Consider the following 18,725-nt stretch of genomic DNA (forward strand, 5'->3'; position numbering starts at 1 on the left):
ATATATATATATATATATATATATATATATATATATATATATATATATATATATATATATATATATATATATATATACACACACACACACACACAAAAATAAAAAAACAAAATTTTCATTCTCCAGATAAGAACTAAATAACCTTAGCAAGCATGCAATATATTATATTTCTGATGAAGAGCTCCTGATCCAAGGAACTTGAGGAACTTTCCCCTTGGGTCAAATCTGATTGCTACCCATTTCTTACGTATTATGGCCCCCTGCGGTTTGAGAGCTTTTTCCATCTATATACATGTATCTTACGGGTTGAGCGCATAATTATTATTAATGTATATACATATACATTATATTATAATGAAAACCAAGCTGTAAGCTTCAGCTATATTTTTTATAGCCGGGAGACTCCAACTGCAAATTGACTATTCGTTTGTAATATTGAGAAAATTAATTCATATTACTAATACCCTGTTGACTATTCTCTATTGCAGGTGTGAACATGTGCTGCGGGCAGGTGGGCGGTGTCGTGGGCGTGGTGGGCGGCCTCCTGCTATTGCTAGGCTTGATTCAACTGGCATCTGGCATTTGCTTCCTATTAATACTGCCCATCTTCCAGCTGGGGTCTAATATATGGACGGGAAGCTGGGTAAGTTATTTACGATTTAATACAATTATTTCAGAATCTCTCTCTCTCTCATTACGACTATCTTATATAATTAATGTTTTTGTGAATTATGTCACCCGTTTTCCTACTGTCAGTCAGCGAGGAAATTTGGATTCCTTTGAAATCTTGAATTCGGGAGTGTTAAACGAGAATCATACATGTCTAGCAGATTTTTTTTACATAAGTTCTCCGGTAGGAGGCTAGGAACTCGAGAAGATGAGTAAGACATATGTGTAACACCTAGGTGTCTTCGGCGACACCTAAGCATTGTACTTCTCTGGTAAGGTGGAAGGCCTTGGTCAGAAGACCATGAGTCCAGCTGTGGGTCATCATAGGACTAAGACCCAAACATTATATCTACCTACGTCTCTAGTATCCTTAAATTTTTAAAGGGGTGAACCGGTAAGCCAGTGGAAGGCCTCGGTCAGATGAACAAAAGCAACAGTTACGTGTCAACACATGACTTAAAACCTGCGTGAGGAAACACGCGTCTTATTTCCTGACTAATCTTACCTGACCTACTTCTCTTAAAACATCGGGTCATCAAAAGACTAAGACCCGCGTCAGGAGACACTTGTCCTGTCTCCTGACGAATATTACACCGTTAATGCTACTAAACAAGGAAACCTTAATATTACACGACTTGATAAATGGGAGCCGAGAACTTGACGTACTCAAAAAACTTATAGAATCTAAAGTTCCCTTTAATAACCGTATATGTATATCGACAATTTGAAAAATAAACGTAATTTGGACCTATAGGGCATTTTTTTAATCTGGACTTTTCACTTCGTGCAACAGGTCCGCCCCCCCCCACAAGTCAATAAAATATGCCTGAGGGGATAAATTATAAAGGCAGGAGTGAGGAAAGGTCAGGTACAGTGTTGGTTGTTCAGCATGACTCTTGGTCCCAAAGATGAGCTTGACTCGTACCTGGAGCTCACTTCGAGGGGGTTTCGGGTGGTCAACGCCCCCGCGGCTCGGTCTGAGACCAGGACTTCTTGGTCCCAAAGATAAGCTTGGCTCACCAACTTTATTGCTGTGGGTTTGATAAGTGGGGAAAACATCCCTGACTTCGCACGATGTTGGAAGTTGTAATCAGAGATGTTGATAAGCATTTTCTCTTAAATTTGTTGCTCACCTTAATCAATGACTTGACTACGGACCATTGCAGTGGTGGCTGGAGTTTGTGTTGAACCCAAGCATACAATTCACGGTCACTGTATACTGAGATATACAATTCTCGGTGTATGTAGCCTGAGATATACAATTCTCGACACACCTACACTGAAATATACAGGTAGGGTTTGTCAGGGAACAGGACAAGTATTTCCTGACGCGGGTCTTAATCATAGGACGACCCGCAGCTGGAGCTTTTAGTCATCTGACAGAGGCCTTCCACTGGCTTACCCCTCCACCCCTTTAAAAATTGTGATTATAAAAAAATTTTATCTAAACATATACGCTGTTTAACTTGTATATCTACTAAGATGAACTTTTCTTGAGTCTTGTTTGTTATCTTAAAATCTTAACTTAGAATATATCTTCAATTAACATTCTACGGCTATTTTTTAATGGCTTACTTATCATTCTATCTTCAGTCATTTCTTTGCCTGTCCCAGAGTCTTTCTGTCTCTAAACCCTTCAGTCGTCATTCGTTCTTGATTCGCCGGTACTCTCCCGGTCCGGGTCTTTTCCAGATGGTGACCCAGCTTTGGCTCCCTGTCTCGGGAGTGTCTGAGACCTATGCCTTCCATGGGAGGAGGTACAAGTACCTCCTCATCTTCTGGAACCAACTGTCCCCAGGCCTAGCCCCATTCCCCACCCTCACGGGGCTCGTAGGGAGAAGCTTGCCATCTTCCCCGCCCCAGGGGGGCTCGTGGGAGTGGCAGTCTTGTGAGCTGTAGGTATTAGCAAGCTCTGGCTCCTTCCCCGCCCTAGGAGGGCACGTGGGAGTGGTGTCTTGGATATTATACCCTTCAAGGCAACCCATCCTCTATAATGGGTTATATCTGATTACTTCCCAGGTGTTTAATAATTATAATAGTTACCTATCCATCTGTCTAAAATTAATTAATTTAGCTCACCCCGTTTTCTATATCACAAGGGCAAACAAATGTATAATTTTCTCTTTCTCTGTGGTGCAGTCCGGTGTGTGTGGACTGGTACTAGGCGTTATTGGATGGAAAAAGCAGACGATAAAACGTGGACAGTTGATACTGGTGGCCACACTCAGCGTGCTGGTGGCCAACGTGGCCAACCTCGTCATTTTGCAGGTGAGAGATCCTTGTATTGTGGTGTAGAAGCTGTCATGATGGGCGAATCTTGAAATTTTAGGTGTCTGGTGCAGGAAAGTCAATTCCTTTTTCCCCAGAAAAAAAAAATAATTGAAAGATTTTAGGGACCCGGGGGAGGAGGAAGGAGAATTTTGGGGAAAAAGGGAAGTCTTAAAAACCCCCCCCAAAGGGACTTTCCCTTCCCCTTTCCCATTTATTTTGGGGGGTTTTCCTGCAGGTGGCTATGAGTTTCTTGCGGGGACCAAAAAGGTTAGCCCTGGGTTGGAAAGATAGTCTTAAAAAGGCGGGGGGGCCAAAAAGGCAGGGGGCAACTGGGGGGGGTTCTGAAAGATAGGTTTGACAAGGCTGGGAGGTTCTGACAAGATAGGTCAGTGTAAAAGGCTGGGAGGGGTCTGACAAGATAGGTCATGTAAAAGGCACAGAGGTGTCCTGACAAGATGGGTCATGTCGGCTGGAGGTGGTCTGACAAGATAGGCAGTGAAAATATTTGAAAGATGGGATTCGGGGAGGGGGGAAAGTTTAAGCAGTTTCAAAAAGGCTGAGAGGTTTTGACAAGATAGGTCAGTGTACAAGGCTGGGGGGTGGTCTGGCAAGAACCCCCAGGAAAGGCTAGGGGGGGTTTTGACAAGATGGGTCAGTGTACAAGGCTGAGAGGTTTGCAAGATGGTCGTTACAAGGCCTGAAAGAGGGGTGGGGGGGGTTGACAAGATAGGTCAGTGTAAAAGGGCTGAGGGTGGTCCCCCAAAAAGGGTCAGTGAAAAAGGCTAAGGGGCTGACAAGAGATAGGTAAAAGGCTGAGGGGGGCGGAAAAGATGGCTGCAAGGCTAGGGGTGGTCTGACAAGATAGGTCAGTGTACCAAGGCAAAAGAGGGTGGGGGCGGGGGGGAAAAGATAGGTGTGTAAAAGGCTGGAGGTGGTCTGAAAGAAGGTCAGTGTAAGGTGGGGTGGTCTGAAAGATAGGTCAGTGTAAAAGGGCTGAGGGGTTTCTAAAAGATAGGTCAGTGTCGGTGAGAGGGGTCTGAAAATATAGTGTCAAGGCGAGGTGGTCTGACAAGATAGGTCATGAAAGGGGTGAGGGGGGCTGACAAGAAGGTCATGTACAAGGGCTGGAGGTGGTCTACAAGATAGTGTGTACAAGGCTGAGAGGTGGCTGAAAGATGGTCAGTGAAAAACCGGGGAGAGGGTGGTTCAAAAAAGGTCAGTGTCAAGCCTAGAGGTGGTCTGCAAGATAGGTCAGTGTACAAAGCCTGAGAGGTGGTTTTAAGATACAGTGTCAAGGCTGAGGGTTCTGCAAGATAGGTCATTTAAAAGGGCCTGAGAGGGGTTGACAAGATGGTCGTGTAAAAGGCTGAGGGTGGTCTGCAAGATGGTAAAGGGGGGGTTTACCAAGGGGCCCTGAAAAGGGGGCTAAGATTCAGTGTAAAAGCTGAGGGTGGTCTGGCAAGATAGGTCGGTGTAAAGGGCTGAGAGGTGGTCTGGCAAGATAGGTCAGTGTACAACCCTTAAAATCAACCTCTATAAAAACAAATTTTTTTTTTATTTTTCACTGTTTTATGAACTTTCAATAATATTTATATTTTCATTCTTTCCGGGGAAAAAAAAATTTCCCCCGTGCAGAGCAACATCTGTGCGTCAAAGGAAAATTTTCCCCCTTTTCCCCAGCATTCGGGTTTGGGTACCATCGTGGCTTTGGACGTCATCGGTTTTTTGGCCTCAGTACCTCTTCTGCGTTGGTTCGGGGCCCTAAGATGAAGGGTCGTCTTGCAGCCCCGGTTTTCTGGAAGGTCTACACCACCCCCTTAGAAACCCCAAAGGTTCATACCCTTGACCGCCCCAGAACCCTAGGTAACGACTCTTGGGGTTGCAGATTTAAGTTTTTTGGGGGGAACTTCGTGGAATGTGGCTTTTCCGGTTTGGGGGGGATAATTTTTTAAATGGTAATAGAGAAAAAATTTTACAAAAGAGAAAAAGAAGAATAAAAGAGCCCCAACAGCCCAAGACACCGGAGAACTTTTTACCTTTAAAAACCCCGCCTGCCTGGCAGTTTCTTACCAGATGTGGAAAAAAAATGGGGGGGAAAAGGGCGATTCAGGGAGTGTTGTGATGTCATTCCCCACCTCGACCTCTAAAGGCCAAAAGCGTTTTTCCAACCCTTCAAGCCTGCAGCACCCATTCAGGGGGAGCCCCAACCCCAAATCTGGGCTGACATCAGAACGGTGGCAGGCCCCAACTCCATCGATTTTAATACTTCCCCACTCAATCCAAAAAGCCCCCCAGTCTGTCCCCGTCCTCGACCTCCAAAGGTATAAGACCTTCTGCGCCCCCGCCTGCGCCCCCAAAACAGACATCCGCAAACCCCTCGCCCTTGACGACAGGGGTTGGGGAGTCGTGTCCCGTCATTGAGTATCACAAGGCGGGGGGGTTTTTTTTGGGGCCCCGGGACAAAAAACACGAACTTTTGGAAACTGTCCCTAGTGAACTTATAAGGACCTTTGTGTTCGGGCTGGGTTTTATAAAGACATGAAAAACATTGTAAGATGTTTAATAAATTTTTTCCCCCATATAATGCAAAGTTGACAACCTTACCGCTAAAACCCCCATTATTTTGCAAGGGTTTTTGAAGTCCTTTTAAAAAACATATTTCACCACCGGATAAAAAACCACAGTTTTATCAAAGTATACGGGTAAAAATTTTTTTTCCTTCCCCCGATCATGAGGGCTTTGCCTTTACCTCAAATGTTGTTTGTGTTGTGATGATACGTTGTGGAGTGTTAAAGATATACCTTTGGTTGAAAAAGCTTTTATCCCCCAAAGGGAAAAAGTAGTTTTTTTTTCAATTCAAAGCTGTCGGAAAACGATGTTGATCAAACTAACTCATTTTTTGGGCAGTGTATTTTAGCCCCACTGGGAGGACGGAACAGAACTCACGGTTAAATATGAACGAGATCTTTGTTTTATGTAAATTCCCCAAAAAATTTTGCAGAAAAGGTCATATTTTATACAGAAGTTGTTTATTCACCAGTTTATTGGGAATTATTTCACTTTTTGGTTCCAAAAGTTTATCTATGCATACAGCCCTTGTAAAAAAATTTGTAACTGTGGTTTTTCCCCTTGGGAAAAGTGTTGTATCGGGGATTATAGTTCAACATTCATGTGATGTTTCAAAAATTGATAAAATCACCCCCGTTGGTATAGGGATATCAGGGGGAAACCCGATGAGTGGGGGGGTGATAACGGCCGCCTCCCCGCCAAATTCCCTACTCATCCTGTGTCTGTGTGCTTTTTAATGCATTTTTTTTTAAACCTTTTAATAACGCTTGGGGAATGGTGCGGTAAATGTTGTATAAAATTTTGTTTTGTCTCGACGGGGAAAAGAAAAGACAGGGGTTTCAGAAATACTAACAACAAAGAAAAAAACATTTCAATATATATATTATCCGTTTGAAAAAAACTTTGTAAAACCAATATAATTCATCTCTTTTTTGTAATGAACCTAACTGTATCACAAAAAAGGGAAAACACATAAAATTAGACATCATATTGAATAAAAATTTTATTTTTTGGAAATAATAATTTCCTTCGGGACCCCATTTTTCTACAATCAAGACTCAATTAACCTGAATTTCTGGTAGACACGAATTTTCTAACAATCAAGACTCAAATTAAACAAATTTCATGGTAGACACTTGTCATATACAATTTTGTATTTAGTATATAAATGTTCAAATATTTATCAAAAGAACCTTAAAGAAAGATGAATTATTTTATGAATATATATTAAAACCCCTAATTATATACATATAAAATTTTAAATTTATTTTATCTAGAGCATTGAATACAAGAAAACCTCCAGAAAAGTGTATATCGACTATATATTTTAGGAAAAAGCATTCGACTGGTAGGTCAGGCTCTTTGACCCTTTTGAATTACTACCCCCCACAACCAACTATGGCAAATTTTACTACTACAATTAAAACTAGCTCAACCCAAAAAGGGCCTAAAACAACATGATGTAGATGTCAGTGCTAAAAAGGGCCCTTAAAAAACATTTTTTTCTTTCATTCATCATTTATTAAATATCATTGTACTGTACACACCTTATAAAACAATCTATTTGGACTTTATACTCTTTTTCCAAATTGGCCCCTGAGTGCGATTGCAACAAAAGGCCCTAGGTTCATTACTCCCCCGGGGTTTTTTTGCATGTTTAAATCCATCACGATTTTAATACAAAAAAGAACTTCCCTCTATGTAAGATTATTATAATCAGGGGGAGCGCAAAATAGGATTATATTTTTCGGTTGGGGGGGTAAGGTATTCAGGCTAATTTTGGGGAAAACTCCGACAATCCCCAGATCAGACCCCCCACCAGCGTCAAGGAACCCCTTTGAGGACTTCATGCAAAAACCCTTCCCTTTTCCTCTCATAAAATTTGATAGTCTCCGTTACCCCCCCCCCCCCGGGCGCGTTAGCCCCTACGTTTGCGCCCCCTTGAATGTGTAAAAATTTTAAATTTACCGTATAAACTTATAGAAAAATTTTAAAATCATCCAAAATGAATTTTAGATCATTATTTTTTTTCAAGAAAATAAAAAGGAACTGGCAGGCCTACCCCTATATCAGGCACCAGTTTTTTCCCGGGCCCACCAATCCTTAAACAGATACTAGTCCTCGACTTTTCATTATATGTGAATGTATAATGCATGATGTAAAGGGGATTTCCGGGATTATACTTTGGGGAACAAATTTTTCTGATGCGAAAAGAGTTATGGGAAGGATTTATGGGAAACTGAACAATGCCCCTGACGAGTCTTTCACCATACTTTATTTGTCCCCAGGAGGGACCCACACCCAAAAAGGTACCTATTTTTGCTGGGTGAACGGGGGAAGGCTTTGTTTTAAAACATCCAATGTTTCCAGCCTATCGGGGACGAACCACGGACCTCAGTGGGGGAGCGGAGCTAGAAACCCGCCGGACCCATGATCCTCAGTTGGTCAATATTTTTTGGGGGAAGCGTGTTTTGGGGGGATACAGCCTTGGGAATGAGGCAGTCTGGCCTGATCTAAGGTAGTGAAAGACTTCCAATTCCTTAGGTAAAGCATCCACTGGTTTATCGCGCCTGGTTTTTTTAACCGTTTGAAGTCTATAAAACTTCACGAGGGGTTTAAAGGCTGCAATGTAACCCCACAGTCAAAAAATTTTCAATCTCTAAAAGGGGATTAAATTTAACGTACATCAAACCCCTTCAGGGGGGGGGTCCTGAGCCCAGCCTTTAGCCTAAGACTGCCCCCCATTTCCCCCCTTGAGGCGGGGATGGAGACAAGAGCGGTTTCGGGCCGGGGGCAGTTGGCCCCAAAGAGGAAAAATACTGGCCCTCCTCCCATGAACTTAGGTCCGCACCCTAAAGAGGGGGGAAAAAGGCCCGGGCGGGGAAAATCCCAGAGATTTTTAAAATAATAATAAAGTTTAAAAAATTTCTAAAGGTTATAAAACCAAAAATATACATGGGTTAATATTATAACTCTTGTCTGCCTAGTAGTGGTTCTCCATGACTTATTTGTGTAAATTATTTAGAAAACAGACAAGTTCACAAATAAGACACTTGGAACTTTCGGTTTCTTGATTCTAGAGTTTGCTAGATCCTAAATAATAGCAGTTTGTTGGGAAACTCAAAAATTTGCAAAACTTGACCTAACTCTTACGTGGGGCTGATATTATCTGGATTATCTGGAAAAGGGAATTGGGGAAACCCCCGGGGGGTCTGTGACCGGGCCCCCTTGGCATTTCCCCCGGGGATGCGACCCACCAGTCGATAACACCCAGGTACCCATTTCTGAGGGGGAACAAGACAACAGGTGGAAAAACCGCCCAATGTTTCTTTTGGCTGGGAATCGCCCCAGGCCCTCCCGGGGAAGCGAGGCGTTAACCCGGGCCACGGCCTGGGGGGAAGGCAGGGGAAAAAACAACCCAAAAAAAACCAGTATTTTTGTTTAATATTCCATTATAAGATTAATTTTTTTTGTTTTTTTTGCAATCTATTTTCAGATATCAGTCTGAAAAACATCAATATCCACAGGGAAAAGAATTTTTTCTAACTTAACAAAACGGGTTTTTTAGACGGAAAATTTGGTTCCGGTTTTGGCATCAAAAAACCACTTTCCCCTTTAGGGGAAACCCCTAACGTCAGGTACGTTACTGGATGACTGTCGTCAGGTACGTTACTGGATGACTGTCGTCAGGTACGTTACTGGATGACTGTCGTCAGGTACGTTACTGGATGCCCTCTCATATTTACTGGATGACGTCGCAGGTCGTTCGGGATGATTCTCGGGTACTTCTGGATACTTCGTTTTTTCTGATGCTTCTCGTACTTTAAATAACTGTCCGCCGTTTTTTGGATGCCCCGTCTCAGGTACTTATGGATTTTTTTGTCTTTTGGGTACGTTACTGGATGCCCGCGTCAGGTACGTTACTGGATATTCGTCAGGTACGCCCCTTTCTTCTTACCACGGGGAAACGTATGATTTACCACGAAATTATCCTCCAAACAGATATCAAGCTTTTGTGAATTTTTTATATTATTATCCCGTAATAAAAAAATGTCACCATTACATTCTTATAAACTAATATATATTAAAATATAATTGCTCACTTTATTCATGTTTGTATGTCACCTTACACCAAAGGAATGGCGCCTTGATACCTTACCTTAAGCATTAAACACACGTGGAGTCTGGCGAAGCAGCGTCTGGTCTACCATAAATGGAAAATCCACTGGGGCAATCATCTTCCTGGCGTGCCATGCTATTTTGACACGTATAGTTAGCACTGTCAAGCGCTGTTTTGACCAGGTTCCACAGTCACATTAGCTCTTGTGGTGACGGCACTAGAGAAATGTTATACATTAGTAGTGGGGAATGTAACAGTGGTGATGGTGTTTAAAAAAAGGGGTGGTGCTGACTCGAGAATAAAATACCATTGCGAAATGTAACACCTCCGTCCCCCTTCATTTTTGACAGGGGAATGAAAGGGATAAAGAGGGGAAAATTGACAAGAAAACGGGAATTTTAAGATGGAAAAGGAAGAGAAATAGGTTAAAAACTCCCAGGCCGTAGGGATGTTATGGGGTATTTTTTAGCCTTCTTGTAATGTAACAGTCGGAAGGTAAGGGAGGGGATCCATGCAGGTTTTAAGAAGGGGTGACATGGCTCTGAAGAGGGTCCCTAAGGACCAGTAAAACGGGGCCAGGCGCTGTGAATCGCCCCCGCAAAAAAATTTTTGGTAGAGTACGTTATTTTTAACCAAAACACACAATTTAAAAGCCACAAAACAGTCTCAACAACACACACACCCATTTAAAAAGGTAGTGCCTAACCCCACACAAAAGGCTAGTGCCCCAACACGGGCTAGTGCTCTCACACAAACCCCCACAAAATAGGCCTAAAAAAGGTTTCCCCACACAAAAGGCAGTGCCCACACAAAAAGGCGTGCTCTACACACACAGGCTGTGCCCCCACACAACACACAAAAGGCAGTGCTCACACACAGGCGTGCTCTCACACACAAGGTGGGCTGTGCCCCACACACACAGGCTGGTGTCCACACAACACAGGCGTGCTCCCCAACAAAGGGGGCTAGTGCTCTCACACACACAGGCTAGTGCTCTCACACAACACACACAGGCTAGTGCTCTCACACACACCAGTGCTCTCCCCCAACACAAGGGGGGCTCTCCCAACACACACGGGCCCAGTGCCTCACAAAACACACAACAGGTAGTCCTCCACACAACCTAGTGCCCCACCAACACCACCAGGCTAATCCCTCTCACCACGGGGCCCAAGTGCTCCACACAGCTAGTGCTCCTCCCCAACACACCACCACACACACACACACAGGCTAGTGCTCTCACACAACACACACACAGGCTAGTGCTCTCACACACAGGCTGGTGTTCTCACACACACAGGCTGGTGTTCACTACAACATCCTGGGAGAACTCTGCATGTCCACTCTGCATGTCAGCTGTAACACCTCACATGCTCTCTCCTGTAACTTACAAAAAAGGTGAGTAACCTTCCCCTTTAATAAATGTCCATTAAATCTGAAGCTTTTCCTATATAAAATTAAATCCTTTATATTTTTTTAGGAAAAATGCGTAACAGTGCCATATATTTAACTTTATTATATATTACTAATAGTAATATAGTATATTAATCTTTAATTATAAAAATTATTGTTTTGTATAATAATTTTTATTTACATAGTTTAGTTTTCTTATGAATATTAAAAAGAATTGATTGTGTAACATTCTTAATGCATATACTAAAAAAAAAAAAAAAAAAATTTAACTAACCCCCACCAAACCTTTTTTTCCCAAACCATTTCCGGGGGGCAATTTCCCAAAATAAGGGGGATTTGGCCCCTTCCCCGAGCCCCCCCCCCCTTAAAAGGCCCCGGGGGAAAGGAATTTTTTTTGGTGAGACCAGAAAATTTTGGGTTCCCCCTTTCCCCCTTTTTACGACCCCCGTGGGGGCGGGGAAATGGGCGGGCCTGGGGACATGGCCCCAAAAGATGAGGGTACTTGTCCTCCTCCCAGGGGAAATTTAAGTTGAGACCCCCAGATAGGGGCCGGCCTCACCACACTTGAAAAGGGGGGCCGGAAATCCCGGGCGAATAAAAAAAAAAACGATACCCACCCACCCCTCTAGGTGGGGAGTGCCGGTGTTTTAGCCCCCAAAGACTTCACCCCTTTCCCTTTGGCGGGGAGGGCAGCCCAAGGGCCTAGCTTGGGTTTAGGCCGGGGGAAAGTTGCCCCCAAAGATGGAAGATTTGTCCCCCCCCATGAGACTTGGTCTCAGACACTCCCTAAAGGGGGCCAAGGCCGCCACCATTTGGAAAAGGCCCGGGGGGGAAGAATACCCAATTTTAATAATAATAATAAATATTTAAAAAAATATATATTTAAAATTAGCATTTTTTTGTAATAAATAACAAAAAAAATGAAGATGTTTTTTTTTGAATTATTTCCACAAGAAAATACCATTATTCAAATTAAGATTTTTGTTGTACAAAACCTTTGTTACTTTCCCAAATTTCCCTTTCTAAAAACCTTCTCATAACACAATAAGTCGTTTTAAAGCAATAATTTGCGTGAAGTAACTTTCGCAGACAATTATTTTTTTTTAATTTATCATGGTTATTTGTTTTAATAATCCTGTTGTCGAATTATATGTTGATTCCTTCAGCTGCTCACAGCAGAATATATACACCAAGGAGTCTAAGTACGTAGGATATATACCTCTAAAAAAAAGAAATGGTTATACCTAGGACCTTAATTTTGGGGGGTGGCCCGTCCCGGGGGGAAGGACGTCGGATGACCAAAAGCCCAATGGTGGGTCATTTTAAGATTTGGGCCCAGAAACATTTGCCCCTTTTTGACGACCCAAAAAATAGATACTCCCACAGTCCTTAGGCGGAGGGGTAAGAGCTAGAGTTTCAAACCCAGCTCACAAGCCCTTTCCCCCGGGCCCCGGGGGCGGGGAAGGTCCCAGGCAACTTGCTACCTGCAGCTCACAACACTGCCATTCCGAGATCAGGAGGAAGATGTCAACCAGAGAAGCCCCTACAGGCCCCTGGAGGGGTGGGAATGGGGCTGGGCCCGGGAAAAATGGTCCCAGAAGACAAAGGGGGACTTGGTTCCCCCCTGGAACATGGCCCGAACCCCCGACAGGGCCCAAGGCCCCACCATCTGGGAAAAGACCCGGGCCGGGAGATAAGCGAATAAAAAAAGATAATAAAACAACATTTTTAAAGTGGAGGGGAAAAGCGGAAGGCCCCCGTCAGATGGCCAAAAACTCCAGCGGGTCATCATAGACAAGACCCCCCCCACAAAAGCCGTTTCCCAAAAAATTACCTAACCTAAAGGGTGAATATACACAAGAGGGAAAACCCCCGTTCACACTTTCGGTTCTTTAATCCTCGTTTTAAGGATTTAAGTATTTGATTGGGGTGAACTTGTCTTTAAAAGCACCCCAATAACACGGATCATTCGATAAAAACATCAAAAAAGGATGATGTAATCGGAGAAAAAGTGCGGGTTTTAAAAAGAACAAATGAAAATTTCAACTTTGGAAAAAAAATAAAATTTTAATAAGATAAATAACGTAGATTTTAGTCAAACTGAATGTAACAAAGCTTAAAGAGTTCTGGTTAGCAGAAACTGAAAGACAAGACAACACTGCAGAAGTGTTAACATTACCGCTAAAAGAATTCTTGGCTTCAAGAATTATAAATAACAGAAGTCTTCTCGTCAAAGCCTCGTTTAGTTTACGCTGCTCAGTTATGGGTTCCATTTTACAGCAATGATGTGGTATACAAAGAGGGAGAAAGAATGTATATGAATGATTCAGAGTACCTACAAGTTGAAAAATTGGATATTTGTCCATCAATCTTGATATAGGTAAGACACATATGCAACAGTTAGGCAACTTTATTCCGAAACGTTTCGCCCCACGGGCTTCTTCAGTCAAAACAGAAAGAGGCAGGAAAGTAGAGATGTGAAGATTTAAACAGTCCATCCCCTTTAAGTCGTAGAATTTGAGGTTGTCAGTCCCTCAGCCCGCAAAATTCAGTTCCCGGCGGGATGTTACCTCAAACCTCGATCTTCAACCATTCTTCTCTGTATTGGACTAAGGGGAACCACTAGTTGGCGAAAAATTTCCGAAAGATACCCAAGTGTTTCACAAGTGTCTAACTTATCAGGGATAACGAAGTTGATTCCAAGAATAAAAAGGGAAATTGGGGGCCACACATGCACAGTTAGACACAATTCGGGTTTACCAAACCCTTTTGTTAGAAGCCTTTCCCAAAAACAGGCTGAAGGCCTGACTTCACACTCGGAAAAATGGGAAATGACCAAATGGAAAAAGAAGATGGGGGTATCCTTTTTATTTCCAGATAAAAACCAGCAATGATTCAAGTTAGAAAAAATTAGGCTTAGGGAAAAATAGGGGAATTCAAATTTTGGCAATAGGGGGAAAACACAACTTCCAGGTAATCACTGGGGGAAACTGGAGGGCTTGAAAATCCAAAATTGGGTAAACTTAAGAGCATCAAAATTTTCCTCCTACCCCCTTTGACAGAGGAAACCTTCAATATTTTCCCCGAAATATTATATATACAAGAGATGTATATCTCTTATTGTATATACACTATTTTATTCATCTCAGGGGTTAAATATATATAATATATACAAATATAACCCTATAATGCATCGTGTAAATTTAAAAAAACTAAACCCAGAATAAAGAAAAGGGGTGGGAAAATTTACAGACAAGGGCCTTGGAAGTCTTCTTTGACGCACCGGGCTTCCGGGGCTAAAATTTTCCCATACTGCTGTCCCTTCAAGGAGTTGTGTCTTGATGTTGGCCGGGTTTGGGAAATTTGAGCCAACCTTCCCAGATCAACAAAGAATGGAGGAAAACTGCAGGCCATGGCCCATACAAAAGGTCCTTATAAAAACCAGATTCCCACCCATTAAAAACAAACATGAGGGGCTCAGGGGCCCTGACCATAATACTTCCCTTCCCCCGGGCCCGTTTTAATGGTATGGATTTAAAATCCCTATGCAAAACTGGAAAACTCCAGCCCATGACCGAGACCTTTCACTGGCTTACCCCTCCACCCCTTTAAAAAATTATCAAGCATAACCCAAAGGGTATGGGTAAAACGACACATGCACAACACGAAAGTTTTGTTTTCCATTTTTAAAAATTTATTTATATAATTTTGGCAAATCAACCCCGATTTAGAATACATTTTTTCAAAATCAAGACTATTTTTTGGGGTTTTAGGGAACCCCCGACTCAACTTCGCTGGATGAGGGAGCGCCCGACCCCGGGATCATCGTTTTTACCATCCCATGAGACCAAAAAATCCCACGCCGCCTACGATGGGGGGGGATTTTTTCGTTTGATGGGCACGGCGGCTGCCAGCCCGACACGCTTCTTTCGCCTCCACGAGGTATGCCCGTTTCGGGGACCTCAAAAGGGGGCGGGTTTGGTCCCGAGACGCGATCAGCGAGCCAAACTCTCCTCCTCCGCCTGTCATGTGCCCAACAAACATCTGCCACCCGATACGGGTCCTCCCGTCGAATACATCGCTCGAACTCCGTCAATGGAAGATTACTACTGGAGGACAGCAGAGGTGGGGGGACCCTCAGTCATAAGTTCCACGCCTGCTCGCTTGATGATCTAGACTCTAGTCCAGTAATTGAAGTTTGGGGTCCCCTTGGGGTGGGCAGAACAAACCCCATCCCCCTGGGAATCCACCATTGCTGGAGGGACAACAGCACAGGTCCATCGCCCACGAAGAAGACTTTGATGGAAAGAGGTTCTCACCCCCTTTGGGGAGAACGTCCCCTCGATCCCCAAAAAAACCGGGGCCCGGCTCCACCTCCACCGATAAGGCCCAAGCCAACTATTCCATCTCCCGTTTTGCAAAATGTTCCAAAGGAAAATAACGGAAAGGGGCAAGGTCGCCTTTTCATTCACTGGAAAATCAAAAAGGGGAAAAACGAATAACCCGAAAACACAAAGTAATCAAAAAATGAACCACCCGGCCTCCGGGGAAAAAAGTGAGAGACGGTGGGGTCAATTGGGGTGCTACTTGGGGCGTCCTTTCCTCTCCCGTTATTGGGAGAACATTAAAAACCGGGGAAAAGCCCAGCCCTCCCCCAAAAATCCTACCATCGCAGTCGATGACGGGCTTCCAAATTCGGAACTCGCCTACTAGAAAACCCAAATCAAACGACATGAAAACAAACCACCAGGCCATCCTTTGGGGAGAAAAACCCCTTTTGTTTAGGGGATAAAACATATCTCTTGCCCTCCTACCCTGAAGAAGCCTGAAAAAACGACTGGAGGGGGATGCCCAACCCAAAAAGGTTGGAAGAAGTACTCACAAATATTCTCGACCATGGAACTTCTGCACCCATTCGAGCCACCAAGTCTGATGAAAATATAATGGAGAGTTTGAAAGCCTTCGACACAAAGATGCCAAAGAGTATTTTAAAAAAAGGGCCCCGCAAAAAAATAAATTGTCATATCGAAAACTCTAAGGACCGGGCCAGCGCCGAAGGGGGAACTTCAACGCAACAAGATTGTTCTTCGTGTTCCCTCCTTCAGAACAGCCGGCTGTCAGACAAACCTCCGCCCCCCTACCCGCAGGTTTTGTGCACAGACTAATTTAGTTTGTGCCCGTTTAGGAGAACACTACAAGCACCGCCACGAAGACCTCTGTATGGTCCTCAACACCAGAGCGCTGGACTAAGCCAGAACGACGGACCGACTCTCATGAGAACTCTCCCGAATTTCCTCTTCTTCCGGGATTCCTCCCGGGGTGGGTGAAAACCCGACCCGTCCCCAGGTCCTCCGTCGCCAGCCTCATCCTCAGTTGTTGCTAGCGACGAGGACGAAAGAAGAACAGAAGCAAACGTCACAGTCATAGAAGTCAACAAGAGCGAGACACTGCCACCGCGGGTGCCCCGGCCGGCACCCCGTGCCCCCCGTCCACCCAAACCACTACGTTTCGCCATGTCGGGCGGGGTATCAGGGGGCCAGGGGGGGAGTCCAGTCCACAGGGGCTTTCGCTTGACTTAAAACGATTTTTTCGGGTCCTTACGGGGTGTTGTATTGACTAGCCATCCCCCCCGCGGGGCGGTCCGAGACACCCCGACGGAGGAAAGGTTTTACGATGCCAGAGTTGTTTACGTATACGGTAAACCCATCCTTAAGATAAAGCCGTGGGACGGGCGCGATCTTCTGACCCGCCCCGACCCTATCCCACCCCACCCTCCCCCACGCCCGTCCTTGGCCACCCCCGACGCAAAAGATTCCGGCCTCCGTCCCCCAAAAAAAAAGGCTCGATCAAAAACAGTGGGCCCCCCCCTGCCTACCCCGCCTGCTGGAACCAAAACCACACAGCCCAAGCCCTTCAAACGCTAAATAATGAACCCTTTTTCGGCACTTACTGCCAGGTGTTACACATTTTATAAATTATCATTGGTACTAATATTATTATTTAATTCTCCATAAAGAGTGTACTTTATTCTTTACAATAATATACACGTATTCTCCCTCTCTTTCTAAACAGCAACTACAACTACAGCAGCAGTTATTAATACAACAGCAGAGACAGCAGCAGCTGCAGAGACAACAGCAGCAGCAACAACAACATCAGAGACGGGAGGATAAGGAGAAAGAACAACCCCCAACCTATACGTCTCCTTGTGTCTCCATCAGGGGGGAGTGAAGTTGGGCCAAAGGGGTTGAGACCAGCCAGTTCTCTAACGTGTCAATTTGTACTGTTTAAACCTATCCGTGACTCGAACTGAAGCAGTGCAGATAGTGACCTGTGAAATGCCTGATCAACCATGATCATTTATCTTATTACAATGCCTTATATATAATTTATATGATTTATAATTTTTTTAAAAAAACTTTTTCCTAAAAAATAAACTATGCAAATTGATGTCTACTTCCCTATGAACGTATAAACCCGGGAGTTGACCCCAAACCCTAACAGGGACAAATCCAAGTTGGGTAAAAAAGAGGGCAGCCAATCACCTTTTTAGTCATAGATTTTTAAACCCCCAAACCCATTATATGGGCAAAAACAAAAGTTTTGGAGGAAGTAATCCCCCACGCCGTAGAAAGATTGGGGTAACGGCGAACGATTAAAAAAAATCTGGGGATGAGACTTGCAGAGTAACATGCATATGTTATAAGATTCTTGACTAAAAGCAGACTATTAAAAATAAATTATTAAAGGGAAAAGGAATACACAGAAAGCATCATGATGCAAGACATGCTCACAAATGACAATTTTGCTAAAATACCTGGGGGAGGGAAGCCAGTAAGCCCTGTCAGATGACTAAAAACTCCCGCTGTGGGTCATCAGGGGGCCTTTTCCCTTTTTTGACAACTCTACCAAATATGACCCGACTGGAAAATGGAGGGGAAAAGGGTGGAAATACTGAAAAAGGGTGGGAGGGGGGAAAAGGGTTATTATTATAATAAGGGGAAACCCAAACCCAGGGTCCAAAAGCGCCTGGGGGGGGGATGGAAAGGGATTAGGGTTTAAATTGGGGAAATGGGGCACAGATCAACCTAAATCAAAACACCCCAACAACATCAAAGGAAACCTTCCCTGGGGGGAAGGAGAGGAGGTAAAAGGTAAGTGGCCAACACTTTTCCCGGGCCAAATCTGCAGGTGTCGATGGCGATGTAAGAGGGAGGTTTCCTGACAAACTTGACCTAACCTCTTCTACGTACTGGTTCACCCCGTAAAAAACAATTAGACTCTGAGATGTAACACTGAAGTCTCTCAAAGGAACAGTTTTCCGTATCCTAACACATGCCTTTCTCAGTTGCATATCTTAAATATATTTCACAAGGGTCATTAAGGCTGCATTTTACTGACATCAGTCATATATAAATCCCTAAAATTTAGGAATACCTAAGTTAAATAAATATAACACTAGCAGTATTTATAAAGCAATGTAAATTTTATATGTATATATAAATTTAAAATAAAATGAATGATTAAAAAAAATTGAATATATTTTCTCCAAAGAATATTTTAGGTTTTGTCCCCTTTAAAAATTTTTTTTAATTTTTAAACAGAGCAGGCTAAACCCCTATTCCTAGCGCATGGGAAATGGGAGGAATCTAGGTTCGATCCAAAGAAAGGGAAGACAAATCCA

General features: G+C 43.7%; 1 pseudogene; it reads left to right on the forward strand.

Moving 5' to 3' along the window:
• LOC128698658 (uncharacterized) overlaps positions 1 to 17,272 on the forward strand; it is a 109,692-nt pseudogene extending 92,420 nt beyond the window's left edge.
• The last annotated feature ends 1,453 nt before the right edge of the window (positions 17,273 to 18,725 follow it).

The sequence above is a fragment of the Cherax quadricarinatus genome, chromosome 88 (assembly GCF_038502225.1).
Source record: "Cherax quadricarinatus isolate ZL_2023a chromosome 88, ASM3850222v1, whole genome shotgun sequence".
Classification (NCBI taxonomy): domain Eukaryota; kingdom Metazoa; phylum Arthropoda; class Malacostraca; order Decapoda; family Parastacidae; genus Cherax; species Cherax quadricarinatus.